Below are 14,175 nucleotides of genomic sequence, written 5' to 3' on the forward strand. Positions count from 1 at the left end.
GGCGAGACCATTTCTTTGTCAGCTCTTCCGACCGCGCTCCACCGTGCCCGTTTAAACCCCTCTTCTTCCGCCATGCGGCGGCGCGCCGTTTCTTCTTCTTCTTCTTCTTCTTCTTCTTCTTCTTCTTCTTCTTCTTCTTCTGCTGCTGCTGCCTCCGCCGGATCGCCTTTCATTTGCCAAACATCAATCTTCGTAATTTATTGCCGGTCGCCATCCTCCTCGATTCCGCAACGCGAGAACGCCATTCTTTTGCGGACAACAACAACAACAACAACAACGACTACTTTAACTCTCCAACTTTCCGATCAAAAATCCGAAAAAATTTCTCCTCTGTCTCTCGCTTTTCTTTTTTTCCATTCGAACGAATTACGAAATTTACGTTCGCGATATATCGGTCGAGCAAATTTATTCGCATTCATTTGCCACGACTGTATTTTCGTCCAAGATTCTCCAAGCGTCGTCACCTTTCGACTCACTCTTTCGCACAACGGTGACGAATTACAGAGAGAGAGAGAGAGACTTTCTTAAAAGTGACAAACGAGTTCCACGAAACTTGCGTTTTAATCTTGCCTTCTCGAACGATTGATAATTTTAACCACCGTACCTCATTCGAGAAATCCATTCGAAACGAGCCGATCGATTCTCTTCTCGCGAATTTCTCCTCTCGTAATACTTCCGAGAGGCGACGAGCGAAAACGAATCTTTGCTCCTCGATCAACCGGTATCGGCCGCAGGATCGTTTCCGCTTCGAATCATAGGAATTTCGAGGACCGAGAATACACGTATACGATTGCCGGTTACCAGGTGGTCCCGAGGAATGACGCCTCGACCTTACGTTCGAAGGATCCAACCGGAGTTAGACCTTACCGCGTCTCGGCTTACCTCCCATACATCTGGTTGGCCCCTGAATACCCGCGGTGTTTGATCGAAAAGCATGCAACTTTAAAAAAAAAGAAAAGAAAACCCTGCACGGTCGATCGTTAAGGCTCGTTAAGTCACGTGGAAGCTCGGTGTCGAGTTTCGAAAATGTTGTACAGGTGGTCCGCGTGCCCGTCCGCGTCTCGCCTCGTGTCTTGGTAAAAATTGTTGGGGAATACTCGAAGAATACCACCTTTGTTCGCAACGATAAATTGCCAATCGTCGTCTGATTTCATCAACGCGACAACGATTCCTCCCATTCGTTGTCTCCAACACCTCGAAATCTTTCGTATCGCTGTCGAATAAACGAGAATAAAATCTCTTTTTACAATTTTCCTCCAATGCTCCTCCAACTCTCGATATCTCTCTTTCGTGCCCAACCATCTGTCTCGATATCGAACCGTGGCTCCTCGGCCAGGCGAGCGTCACGATTCGATCCGGAATTCCTCCCCGAGGAGAAACTTCCGGATTCATCGCGATGACTCGAGCTTTCGCTTTCTCCGTTTCTCTCCTCCCAGATCTCGAGTCCCATATCTCTACCAGGCATAGACTCGAAGGGTTTCTCCTAGATTTGTCTCTTGTTGTCATCGTCTCACTCTTGCGAACGAAACGATAATCGTTGGAGACTGGCAATTGTCCAGTGTGGAAAAATATGGATCACGTTCCAAGATCGTGACGAAAAGCTAATTGGGTGGAAACGACGTACGGGATTTCGAAAAAGATATCCTTTTCGAATCTTGGTCGCACGCATCTTCCTCGCAGCTTGCTAGCTACTCGACCGTTTGCACCGTTACCTAACCTCTCCGCCATTGGGACAAACGCGTATCCAGTCACGCACGCGTCTTCTCTCGGTGGTTCGACGAGTCTCTCTCTCTCTCTCTCTCTCTCCTCGAACAACAGCTCTCTATTACGAGTCACCTCGAGTCTTGCGCGCGAGTTCCAATAATCGAATCCGTTTATCTGAAGAGAATTGATTCGATCGAACGCTGTCGCGCTACCTCCGTCGTTTATTGGGCCAACTTGTAAGCCTATCCGCACGTCTATTTACCCGATAATGACACGTTGTTATCGAGCTTATCGTAGCGGAATCTTGCCGTTCTTCGAAACGGTATAACGAAACGGACGACCCATCATCTCGATAAGGGAAGAGATTATGAGAGAAAAGAAGAAAGACGTTGGTCGAACCGGTAACATCGACCAAACGGTGGCAAATGTATCGATCGGCCCCGGTACCTGGAACGATAACCTTTGCCACTCGCGCGACTTTACGCGGATTATACGGGTATCACGAATATGCAATAGCTCGCGTGCATAATTACGCGAACGACAACGACATTTCGAGACTCGACGCGGCTTTCGATCGACAGGCCATAGAGTACGTCTGGCTTTGAGAGGACAATGGGACGGTGGAACCACGAGTTGCGCAACGAGCAACTTGCCTGTAGAATTATACAATTAACGCGTAACTGCTCGATCGATCTTCTTGGCATCTCGATTGACGGGTACACGTTTTATCCACTCGTGACACGACTACCGTTTTCCGACTAGCCACGTAGACCGGGTCCGTTTAACGTTTGCGCGGCTCTATAAACTACGAAGAAAAGTCCGCTCGAAAGTCGGAACATCCGTGGCATCCGTGAATCGAGCAAACTGGTCTCCGGATCGATCCCGATACATTTTTCATCGAGATCGATAAAATTGGCTGCAGAAAACAACGTTCGAGAAGAATCGTAATTCACAGCAAAAATGATTGGTATGACCGAGGATCGAATCGTACGATTGGTTATTTTCATCTATTTTATGCGATTTTCGTTCGAATCGATTTCGTTGTTTCTTCTTGAAAACGCATCGTTACGATCTACGAGGACACAATTTCCGTTCTCGTTAACGTTTCGATCGTTATTCGATCGAGACATCTATTAGAAACAGCTGAAACGGCTGTGACGTTGTTCGAGATAATTAACCGCTTGTGCCATCGAATTTGATCGTGGCAATAGGTGAAAGTATTGTTTATAAAGCGGGATGATGATCTATCCATAGTTTGATAATTGCATCAATGGTTCTATGAAAGATAGACAAGCGATCCGATGTGATTTTTTATCGAATCTTATCTTCATTCATCGCGCGACTCCAAATCGATTCATGAACTAATTAGGCAGTCACCGAGAGTCCCTTCATTTCACGCTCGTAAAGCGACATTTCTCGTTAGTCACGTAGCCGATCAAACGATCGTGTTGCGCTAACTAGATATTGTTACATGGTCTAATTAAAGTTGTAATTGCGAATGTGATTTATCGACGATTCTTCCGTCCTTAAATCGATGTAGCCATACGAAACCGTATTTTTAAAAAGACCTTAACCCGCTCTCGCATTTATCGTATGTAAAAAAATTTTCCTCTTAAAAATCCGTATTCTTAACTCGCAATTTAACCGCATCGTTAAACGCCCCTTTTCTCCGCCGTTTCTCCACAGTTTTGCTATAACTGCGCCACGTTTCAAAGTCGTATAAACGTTGCCTTATTGGTTATCGCGTATTACCAATAGCAGCCCATCGTTTACGAACGCAAAAAGAATTCCGTTTTTCGGTTTTCCGACCAACCTAACCTAACGATTCGTGCGGATCGTCTCCGAATTTCCGTCGATAAGCGTCGCCTACGTTTCTAATTTATGGATGGATCAAATCTGTCTCCAAGATGAATCTCGTCGCGATTCACCGTTGGCTCGGACGATTGCGAAACTAATCTTTGCGCCGCGAGATTTGCCGCAACTGAGGATGGCGCCACTGAGGTAAACTCTTGGAAATCTTCTCGACGCGAAATCTCGTCCGATCCGTGGATGATTCGCCGTTTTGGGTCAGTGTTCGAGAAGTGCAATTATATTTTCGCGCTTCGAAGAGACGTTCTTTCCTCTCTTTTTTTCGTTCCTTTTCGTTCCTCCTTCTCTCCTCGAGTGGTAACGGTAAGCGGCGGGATTTACGAGCTGCGGCGCATCGCGATGGCTTTCGTGGAAATCGCGGGAACGTCAAGTTTCGCGAAGGTTTTGCGAGGTTTGGTCGCTCTCGAAGACCGCGTAACGATCCCACCGATAGGGATAAACGTTAATTAGCCGCGAGTCTTCTCGTTCCAAACAGCCGTGCAATTATCCCGGACGTGTAATGGATGTGTAAGCGTTGCCTCGCGTTGTCGATAACGTCGTCAATTGATAAACCGTGACGCGCCAAGTCTCTCTGCCGGAGAACGGACAAAAGTCGCAAGAAACTGGTAACAATTTGTTGATCGCCGGCTATACAGCTAATCTCCTGTGTCGTACAAATTTATTGCTGTTCGATGAATCACCCGGTAAATGATCGCGAAGATTAATTTTACTATTTTTTGAGAATGATAGAAATACGTTTTTTTTCTTTTAAATAAAATTTTTGCAAAGAAAATCCAAATAGAATCCTATCGCGTTCACACAGATGAAAAATTACTCGTAAATGATTTTAACGTTCTTGTATTAGTCTTAAAATATCAAAGTTAAAATTGTTATTTTTTTTTTTATCTTCGAGTAAAATTATTTTGATAAAATAAACGACAAAGCCGATTGCGATTGTTCGTGCGCGTCGAAATTCGAAGATGCGTTCACGAGAAATGTTACGAGTTTTTTTCGAGCGAGAATAATGTCTTTATAACAGAAGAAAGACCCCAAAGGTTGGTAGATTATCTACGGGTTAAGGTGACCGTACGGTACTCGCTTTTAAAAAGTATACTGACCCAGTAACACGTGGGAACATTTAGATACACGCGAGCACGATTTTATTCACGGATGCATCTAACGTTTCTTTGTCTCTTCGTGGGCCATCGTGACATACGGTGTGTCGTAACGATTTCCAACGTTTCTCAGACTGATCACCGGATCGCGATACAATTTTCACGTACGAGCGGATGCTTTTTTTCCCCCCCGTTTCCTCTCGCGTTAGCGTGAAAAGTAGCGCCCATCTTTTGTCATCCCAACGGTAAAGAGGACTCGCGAAAGGGGAAGCATAACCGCTCTCTTCCAATCCGAGCTCCATTATTTTTAACTCTTCGAATAACGCGATGAAATTACGAAACGATTCGAAATGGAAACTAATTATTTTTTCGTTATGAAAATTGTTGAAAATTTTGGCATCAGACGCGTGAAATATATCTTCTAACTTTTAATGGCCGATCAATGCTCGTAGTAATAATAAAGATTCGCAACTCGTAATAAAAAATAATGAAACTTAACGTGGCAAAATTTCTCGAAAAATATTAGATTCTTTTACTCGATTTATTAGAGTTAACGTTGAGATAAAATTCCAGATATCGCGAAATATTCTTAAATCTTCGAAATCTTTACACCAAGAATTTTGTATCTACGCGTGAATCACGTATCTCTTATATCTATTTTATCCGTGTAAATTAATAGCTCATATTCTGTCGTACAATTTTTCAAATTACTCGAATTTAGTATGAAAGCGCGAGCGACGGTGCGTGAGAAACGAAAGCTTCTACGAAAGACACGGTAAACGAAATGTAACGAACAGCGGTATAGCGTCGCTCGCCAGTTTAGCGTGCTTATCACAATGACGTGATCTCCGTAAAATTAACACCGAGCTAATTAAGGAGAAAGATTTCTCGCGAGAAACACGCGAGAAATATTTAATCCCTGTGTTATTTGTCGTTCAATTATCTACTCGAGAAATTCCACAAGTTCGACAAACAGAGAGTATTGCCGCGATGAAAAAATGTCTAATATTATCGATATTGATATACATATATTAGTACACTTATCGGGTACGTTTTATCAAGGCTGAAATCACTAATCTGTTAAGGTTAAAGAATAAAAAAGCTTTTATTCGTAAAAAACAAATAGAAGCACAAACGTGTTCTATGAATCATCTAATTGCTCGTAACCACAAGCTTTTTGTTCCCTCTTTTCCAACCGAATGGCTTTCTCGAGAAAATCGACCAATTTATCATCGAGAGAACATTGTCGGAACAGGATATGTATTTGTAAAGATTCTTTTATTTGTAATAAAACAACTCGAAATCGTTAACTTAACCTAACCACGTAGGACTAATAAACGTTGGAAATTCGGGAATACGTCATCTTATCGTTCGTTCGACTCTCGCGGGATACTCCTGTTTCAAATATCCTAATCAATCTAATCTAATCTAACTTGGAAACGAGAAAAATAAGTAACAGAAATAAAAGAGGAAGAGAATCCGTTCTCGTCGAGAGAATGATTTTTTTTCCTTCGCTTCGATAAATCTACCTTCGTTCTCTTCGAGCGAGGATCGTCGCCGATCTCGGCAACGATTTGACCTTGGAGGCCAGCGAGAGCATAAGTACACGTCCACGGGGCTCGATGGAGGCCCGCATTTCCGGCTCCTTCGCTGACCTCACGGAAAGAGGAGACGGTGTTCGTCCTCGGTGCTACGTGTCGATTTACGACGCGACCACGTTCCATATTCTCCGTTTCCGCGTGCGATGACAGGCCTCGTTCTTTCGCCCGAAGGAATTCGCTGAACCTTCGTAGGTTGCATATACCGTGTTTGAATAATGGCACACGGGAATGATATATCTCGTTGTTTGTCGAAAAATCGAATTAAAGAATAAAGCGCGAAGAATCTTTGCAAGAACGATTACTTACGCGTGTCAAAATTGGAGAAGAGAGAGGACGTCGATAACGAGGTTAGGGAATAACATAGCTTGAATCGATTATAGAGCGATTGATAAAAAAATATCGAGAATGCCGTTCAATTTTATTCGTAGAAACTTTGATACTTACGATTAAACAAGATGACCTCGTTATTCTCTTTATTTTTCTCTCGCGCCTCTCTTGACGAGGCAATCGCCAAGAAGATCTCGAGAATGTCTGAAAACGAAGCGCAGACGTTAAAAGCGAGAAGACAGAAGGCAGCATCCAAACAGAAGCGATTTCTCATTGTGCGCTCGTCACTCGAGCCGAGGCACAAAGTACGAGATGAACCGGTAGTAAAAAGGATCGTCGACAAGGTCGGACTCCGGTTCGTTTTAATATTTCAACGTCACTCGCGGTCCGAAACCGGGAGAGAACGTATCTCCGTGAAACTAGTCCCAAAGCTAATTTATCGTGACCCGAGACTCGTTACTTAAAATTCGTGTTCTCGACGCGAAGGCATGAAATATACAAAGCGGCTTGTTTTCACGCTAAATGCAGAGTTGCTAGTTACGGAGTAGAAAGTAAGGGAGGGGGGGAAGAAAGTAGAAACCGAGCTCCATATAATTTTCAGATTCAGCTTCCTTGACCGGAATTACTTTGCTGTTTCTTTCGTATCGCGCCGCATTTTTCACTTCTCGTGTCGTTTACTTTCTTTTTTTTTTTTTTTTTACTTTTTGATTCAATTATCGCAGTATATGCTTCCGAAATAGATTTCGAGTGGAATTAGGCGTGTCCACCGTTTCACTCATCTTTGTTCCCGAAAAACGAGTTAGAGCAACGACATTATTCTTTATAAAAAAAATAAAATGACACCATTTCGGAATAACGAATTAAATAATTGCGAAATGTTGAAATGTATAGTTTCGAAAAGTCAATTTGTCGATCTCTATTTCTATTTCTTATTTCCGAGAAATAAAAAATTTACGAACAATTTTCAAATTTTTTTCAAATTTACGCGAATCCTATTTTCGTCGATTCGCGTCAGCTTGATTCGTTCGATTAAAGCAAATACGTATATATTGTTCCTGGAAATCAAACTTATTACTCACTTTATATACGCATCATATGTTCGCGATTACGTTCTTATTTGCATACCTATTGCGTAAATTTAAACATTAAACGTCAATCAGATTGCCTCTTTGTACCGTTTCTTGGATTAAATTAAACCAACTGTACATAATTCGATTTCTGGAATGCAAGGAATCCAGATTCGATTTTTACATTTCTCGCGTAATAAGAGAAAAGAAATTTCAATTTTTCTCTCCCATCGAATCCCGTTCGAGCAACAGCGGCCACCTTTTTTCCTTAATCTAATATATTGATATTTAAAGACACCCGATATACGTCGAGCCTCGTTAACCGTCCACGTCTCTTCGACTACGACATCCCTTTCCCGCGTCCTCGTAAAAGGAGCACTTCATTGCCAGGAAACGTAACGCGTGCGGTTTTCTGGTGGCTATCGATTGCAGGTGTGGCTTACGGATCCCCGCTGATCGATTTCAAGCGTCCGGTTAGCACATGTCACTACCGTGTGTCTATAAACCAGAATCGAGCTGTCGATCGGAGTCGAACGTCAAGTTTCACGCAACAGTTTCCAACGAGAAGAAATATATATAAATTCACTTTCCGTTTTACGATCGGGCTTATTTAACGTGCCATGGATAAAAGCAGGAAACGGACGCGTGCGGTTGTTATCATCGATCACTACTATGATCGTCTTTTTTTTAAGTCGTCCATTTAAATATATACGTATACGGTAAATTCGTGGTAATCGTAGCCGAGATCGCCGCGTCGAGACAATTTCCGCGATCACTCGCCTTAAATCACGGAGAACGAACTATTAGCCACGTAATCCGAGGATGCGATTCGCCTAGATTATCCGAGTTTTCTCCCTCGTTAAGGATTCAGGAAATTGATAAGAAGAACTTAGAATCGAGTCAAAGTAGAGCTTTCGATATCGTTGCTGCGTGTGTCTTTCTTCTCTTGTTCGCACAGATTATCGCTGCTACTATGTTTTCACGTAATGAAAAAAATATGCAAATTTACTACGCCCTGTAATACAACGCGGGAACTCCAAGATCCAAGGATGTTGCACCTGGTCATCTTGCTCGTTTTTACCCTCGCGTGATTAATATTTCCTTTTCGCTCGAACTGTGTTCGATCTCCAATAAAATATCCAGTCAAGATTCCAAATCTTGACCTAACTTAACACGTATAGTTACCAGCGTGTTAAATTATCTCGAATCGGTTTATCATCATTCGAAGAATCCAATCTTTCGAGAACACGAAACGTTCGATTCGTTCCATTGTTTTGTAGGCGAAATGGATCGCCATCTCTCGTCTCGTTTCTCGCTTTCGAACGTCCTCGCTTTATCGAAATCAATGTTCTTCGTTCCTAATTACGGTGGTGTAATCCATCGCGATGTCAGAAGACGATCGTAAAGATATCGATGACGATGGCGACAAAAGGTTTACGATCGCGAGTTTTTTTTCCCGTTACCCACCGACATGTCGAGTTCTTTTCACGATCGCGACGTCGAAACCGCGTCCTTGCGCTGTTATTGCGCCACAAGATTTTGTGGCCGAGGTCTCGAGCTCGTGGTATAAACATTTCAAGAGGCACGCTTCCTTCGCGATGGACGTTGCTTTACGATTGCACGGACGTACCCCGAGAAACCTTGAATGGCGGATCTCCGAGGCGTAGGCCCGAAGAATATACCTCCCATTGGATGCATTGTGTTTTATTATGGAAACGCGTAAACGCGCGTGTCTCGTCCCGCTCTTGGTCGACCGCCTACACGCTCCAACTGGTTTACGTGGCCAGACGAAACCTCGAAACGAACCAGCCGGAACAAAAGCAGAAATCGCCAATGTCATTGTTCACCGTGGAGACGTGTCGTGACGGATGATCAACCGATGGGATTACTTTTCACATTTCTTTGCAACGATTAAACGACGGTTGCGAATCTCCGCGAGGATGAAAGAATATATATATGTATATAGTATACGTAATATCTCGATGAAATAGCGGAAAGTGTTTCTGCGACGATGGCGCGACCGATACTGACTCGAGCATCGTCTCCTCGTAAATATACCTACGTGTATATAAACAATGTTTGGAATGGAATTTAGTCGACATACGTCGTGATTTACGTCGTACGTTATCGAACAAGGTCAATAAATGTTGGAAATCAGTTTCGATAACGCGTCGTCCTACATACGCGTGTACTTACGTATTTACTTACGGAATTCTTATGGTCGACGATCTCCGATCTCATCATCTCTCCATCAAGCTCTTGTAAAAATTTACGAGATTAGAAATTGATACGAAAATTGATGCCCGATTAGAAATAATTATGTATCCGACGCAAAAGTCGGAATCGATCCGAGTATAGGTTAGAATTCGCCTAGCATGGACATCCGATAATTCGAATCTCCTCCTATTCTCGAGAATTAATAGTTGCCCGCAGCGATCCAATAATACACCGTGCCAACGCGTTCCCTGTACGGGTCGATCGATTCAACTATTCGAGAATAGAATTAGATAATTTTAATTGAAACGCGGGCGATTCGTAATTTCCATTTACACGGATACGTCTCGAGGCTTCGAGGTTCGCGACGAAAGGGTATCTGTTTCGCGAAAGAGGAGAATATTAATATTTAATATTTTTTCGCGTCGTACGTTTTGTCTCGGAGAAAGTTTGAAAATTTATCCATGTATGTATTCTAGCAATCTATCCGCGAGGTATAATCGTTACCTCCTTCCCTCCAAGCTTGTAAAACGATCGTTAACGAAGCAATCGCGCGACAATGATCGAACGCGTCGGCCATTAAACGATCCCTCGCGATCATCCGTTTTCATTCAACGAATCCTATCAACGGAATTTCTTTTCTCTTTCAAATTCATCTCTTCGTCAAATTCTCATCAACCGAGCGTAATGTTTCCGAGGACTGTAAACGAACGTTACGCACTGTGCGGTCGTTCAACGCTTTATCAATTAAAAACCGATACGTAAACGAAAGATTTCATTACCGACTGTTTTATTTTCCTAGTAATATCCACCTGGTCTTTTTCATTGGACACTCGTAAAATTTTCCAACCAGTTATCGCCAGAGGTTGATGGTGCATGGTACGTGGAAAACTACCTAGGTTAAATCGATCCTCCATGTTTTTGCCTCGATGCAAATTTGCATAATGAAATAAGAAAGAGGAGAAATTAACCTTCGCTTCGTAAACCAGGACCTTCCATATCCTGTAATAACGTATTTAAATAATAAGACTTTTTTTTTCAAAGCTACCGATTGAAAAACTCGTCGAGTACAAAAGATTCGAGTAAAATAATTATGAATACCCGACCGACGACCATCTATCCACTCTTCTAAATCGAAAGAAGACGAGCGACTCGTTCGTAAAAATTACCAAGCGACGATATCGATGGTCTTTCGCGAAAAAAAAAAATGCCAAGAGATAAAATTGAAATTGCTTCGCGGAGTTCACGAATTTTCTTCCACGAAAATTCGCGATCGCGTTTTGAACTGAGAGCGAAATATCGTGGAATTGGAATGGAAAGCGGGATAGCTCGGCGCCGAGTCGAGCGTTCCTTCGTGGAAACGTCGCGCCACGCCGCGCCACGCCGCGCCGCACCGAGACGATTAATGGCCGGGATCGTTTCATTCATCGTTGAATCCGAGTAGAGGTGGGGGAGGAGGAGGATTAACGCGGATCGCGGTGCTAAAGGTCAATGCCGCGCGAGCGGCAAGCCCCTAAGCTTCTCTTCTCGTGTGGGAACAATTTCTCCCTTTCTTCTTTTCTCCAACCTGTGTTCGCCATTCTTTTTTATCTCGTTCGTCTTTTTACTCGACTCGCCGATTAAACGCTACCAATCGCTTCGTATTAATTATCGTGTGTACGAGTTACACGCAGAGACGAGACGTAAACTCGTGAGAACGTTGCACAATTTATTTTGCATTTGCTTATCTTAATCCGTTATCCGTGTACAACCAAGTGCACATGAAAAAAAATCTATCATCGTTTCATCGTAACGTAATTTCCTTTCGCAATAGCTGTATATTCCGCGTTTCATTCCTCGATTTATGCATATTACTCCTTTCTTTCTTTCACATTTTTCGAAGGTTTTTCGAAGGTTTCGAAGGATCGTTGAAATTGATTCAGCTTGATTGGAAAAATGGAACGTACGTTTTAACGATTCGAAAATTTCCTTTTTAAAAATTTAAAATAATAATAATAGGTTGCAGTTTTTTTTTTTATCCCCGTTCTATCTAGGTTCTCCTAGATAGAAATTCGCTTCGACGAGGAGTTGAAATTTTCAAATGGAATATTTAAAAATTGGAGATAATCGGTGGAAAGCGTATAATCAAGAATTATCGATGGCGCGTAATTCTAACGATTAACGTTTCAAACTCCGGTTCCAAGGATTTCACGAGTGAAATCTTTTCTCGAACGATGGGTGATCTGGATGATCCCACGAGCGGGAAACGGGGATCGCGGTCGATCCCGGCGATTACACGAGGAGAAGTGTCTTCCCGAGATTCACGGAAACGTTAACTCACCGTAATTGCCGACATCTGATACGCACGCATAAATTTGTTTCACGACTCCGCATTAGCGGGACTCGGTTTCGACTCTTGGTATAGCCGATCGTGCTTCCCGGACTCGAGCTGCACCATTTTAATAGCGCATGATTGCTCGTTGCCGGCTGTTTAGCCACACCTGCGTCGTGCCTTCATCCTCCACTTTGTCTTCCCACTGCTCTTTCTCTCTCTCCCTTCCTCTCTCTCTCCGTTTCACGGGATCCAAGACCGCACGGGGGAAACGTCGAATTTTTGAATCAAGGCTCTCCCCTTCGAACGCGCCTCTTTTTTTTTCTTCTTCTTTTTTCAATATCTATACACCACGTACGTAGAAAAGGGATCGATGTTTCGCATTCCGTCGACAAGATCGTTCCATTCTATTCCCCGAAGGACGGTTCTGCGAGACAGTTTTTTCATCGAAGTGCGGGGAACGGTATTCGAAGCGAGCGTAAATCGAAAAAGGTGATTAGAAGAAGGAAGAAGAGAGATTTATGGGGCGAGCAACGGGTATCTCTCGTGCGAAACGTTCCTTCCCGCGACTCGACGCTCTTCGCGAGAAAACGTTTTTCCATCTCGCGACGTTATTCCATTTGATAAACTCGATTACGGTGTACAACCGATATTTCCATACCATTTTTCCCAATTTTAATTTTAAAGGTAAAAGTGTCGCGCGAATAACAAAGTGTTTAGTTAAGAATCGTAATATCTAAAAATATATATATATTGAACGAAGTTTCAAATAAATACTGGTAGCCAGTCGTGGATGCGTATTTAACATCGATGTGTCGTCGAATTGGCAAAGTTTGGCCGAGGAAAAAACTCGTACACGCGTGCGTATTCGTATAACGCGCGTGCAAACACGTCTCGAATGGAACGTCGAAAACCGGTGATGAGCGTTAAACGATCGATTATCCGTGGAACGATGTCTTCCTATTGAAAAGCTCTCCTCTATATACCTACTTACTTATATACGTACGTGCGAACAATCCACTCGAGCCAATCGTTGGTCGATTTACGCCAATTTATAGAATATTCTCGGTTATTTAACTCCGTTTTTTCCTCGAAGCGAAAAATGTTGGAGGCTCGTCTACTCTCGCAAGGAATCGTGGAAAATGGGTACGGAGGCAGAATTTATCCCGGTGTGTAGCCCGGTGCAGAAAGATGGATGGATCCAAGGTTGCTCCCACGCGCGTCGACCGTATCCGGCCTCGGGGAAAAAATTCGCGCGCGTCGCGCTTTCTCTCCATTACCATCGCTGATGTATCACCGTCGAGTCGAGAAGTCCGTCAGGAATTACGACGTGCATGGAAACACGGGGAATAATCGAGGCCTCGAGCCACCTCGCCACGGTGTGGCTAATCGACGTCGTGGCGAATAAATTCGGTGTAATTGGCTGGCGAGTTTATCGGCACGTCGCCGCCGACTTCTCTCCTCTCGGGTCGCCTTCTTCGGTTCGCGCGCAATTTTTATGGAAATTAATTGGCTCGAAAATATCGCGTACCGTGTCGAGAGATCGGTGAACAGGCTACGTTTCGAATGGCGCGCCGATATTACTATTTTTGCTTATACGCCCTTGTTTCGTTTCTTTTGAAAAATCGACCGATTTTTCATCCGTTGTAAACCTATTTTTTTTTTCTAATTACTACGAATTATCCGTACAAAAAAACAAAGAAATATTAAATTTGAATTTGATCGATTTATTGTAAATTATTCGAGTACCGGCCCGATTCTCGTCGAGAACGAACGAATCGATAATAATGATAATAACGATAAAAGAAAATCGATGGAAAGACACGGCGTTTCAACGACGTTGACGGACAGCCGAGTCGAAAGAAGCGAGGAGAAAAAAGGATCGGAGCGGAGGGAAAAATATGGGCATCCGTGGACAAGATATCAGTGAAGGCCCAGTTCCGAGAACGTGGTGGTCGTCGTCGCCGCCGCCGTCGCCGCCGCGTCGT

At 43.4% G+C, this 14,175-nt stretch overlaps 1 protein-coding gene and 1 long non-coding RNA gene across 5 annotated transcripts in view; both read left to right on the plus strand.

The window, feature by feature from the left end:
- The window catches only part of LOC102677565, a 168,165-nt gene that overhangs the window by 74,126 nt on the left and 79,864 nt on the right, over positions 1 to 14,175 (plus strand). The gene's annotated exons all lie outside the window — the stretch shown is intronic.
- LOC116185601 overlaps positions 1 to 14,175 on the plus strand; it is a 31,599-nt gene that overhangs the window by 8,221 nt on the left and 9,203 nt on the right. The window contains exon 3 of the long non-coding RNA XR_004150456.1: positions 7,915 to 9,583. This is a non-coding gene — a long non-coding RNA (uncharacterized LOC116185601). The remainder of the gene's footprint in view (positions 1 to 7,914; positions 9,584 to 14,175) is intronic.

This window comes from Apis dorsata, unplaced genomic scaffold (genome assembly GCF_000469605.1).
Source record: "Apis dorsata unplaced genomic scaffold, Apis dorsata 1.3 scaffold_221, whole genome shotgun sequence".
In the NCBI taxonomy this organism is placed as follows: Eukaryota; Metazoa; Arthropoda; class Insecta; order Hymenoptera; family Apidae; genus Apis; species Apis dorsata.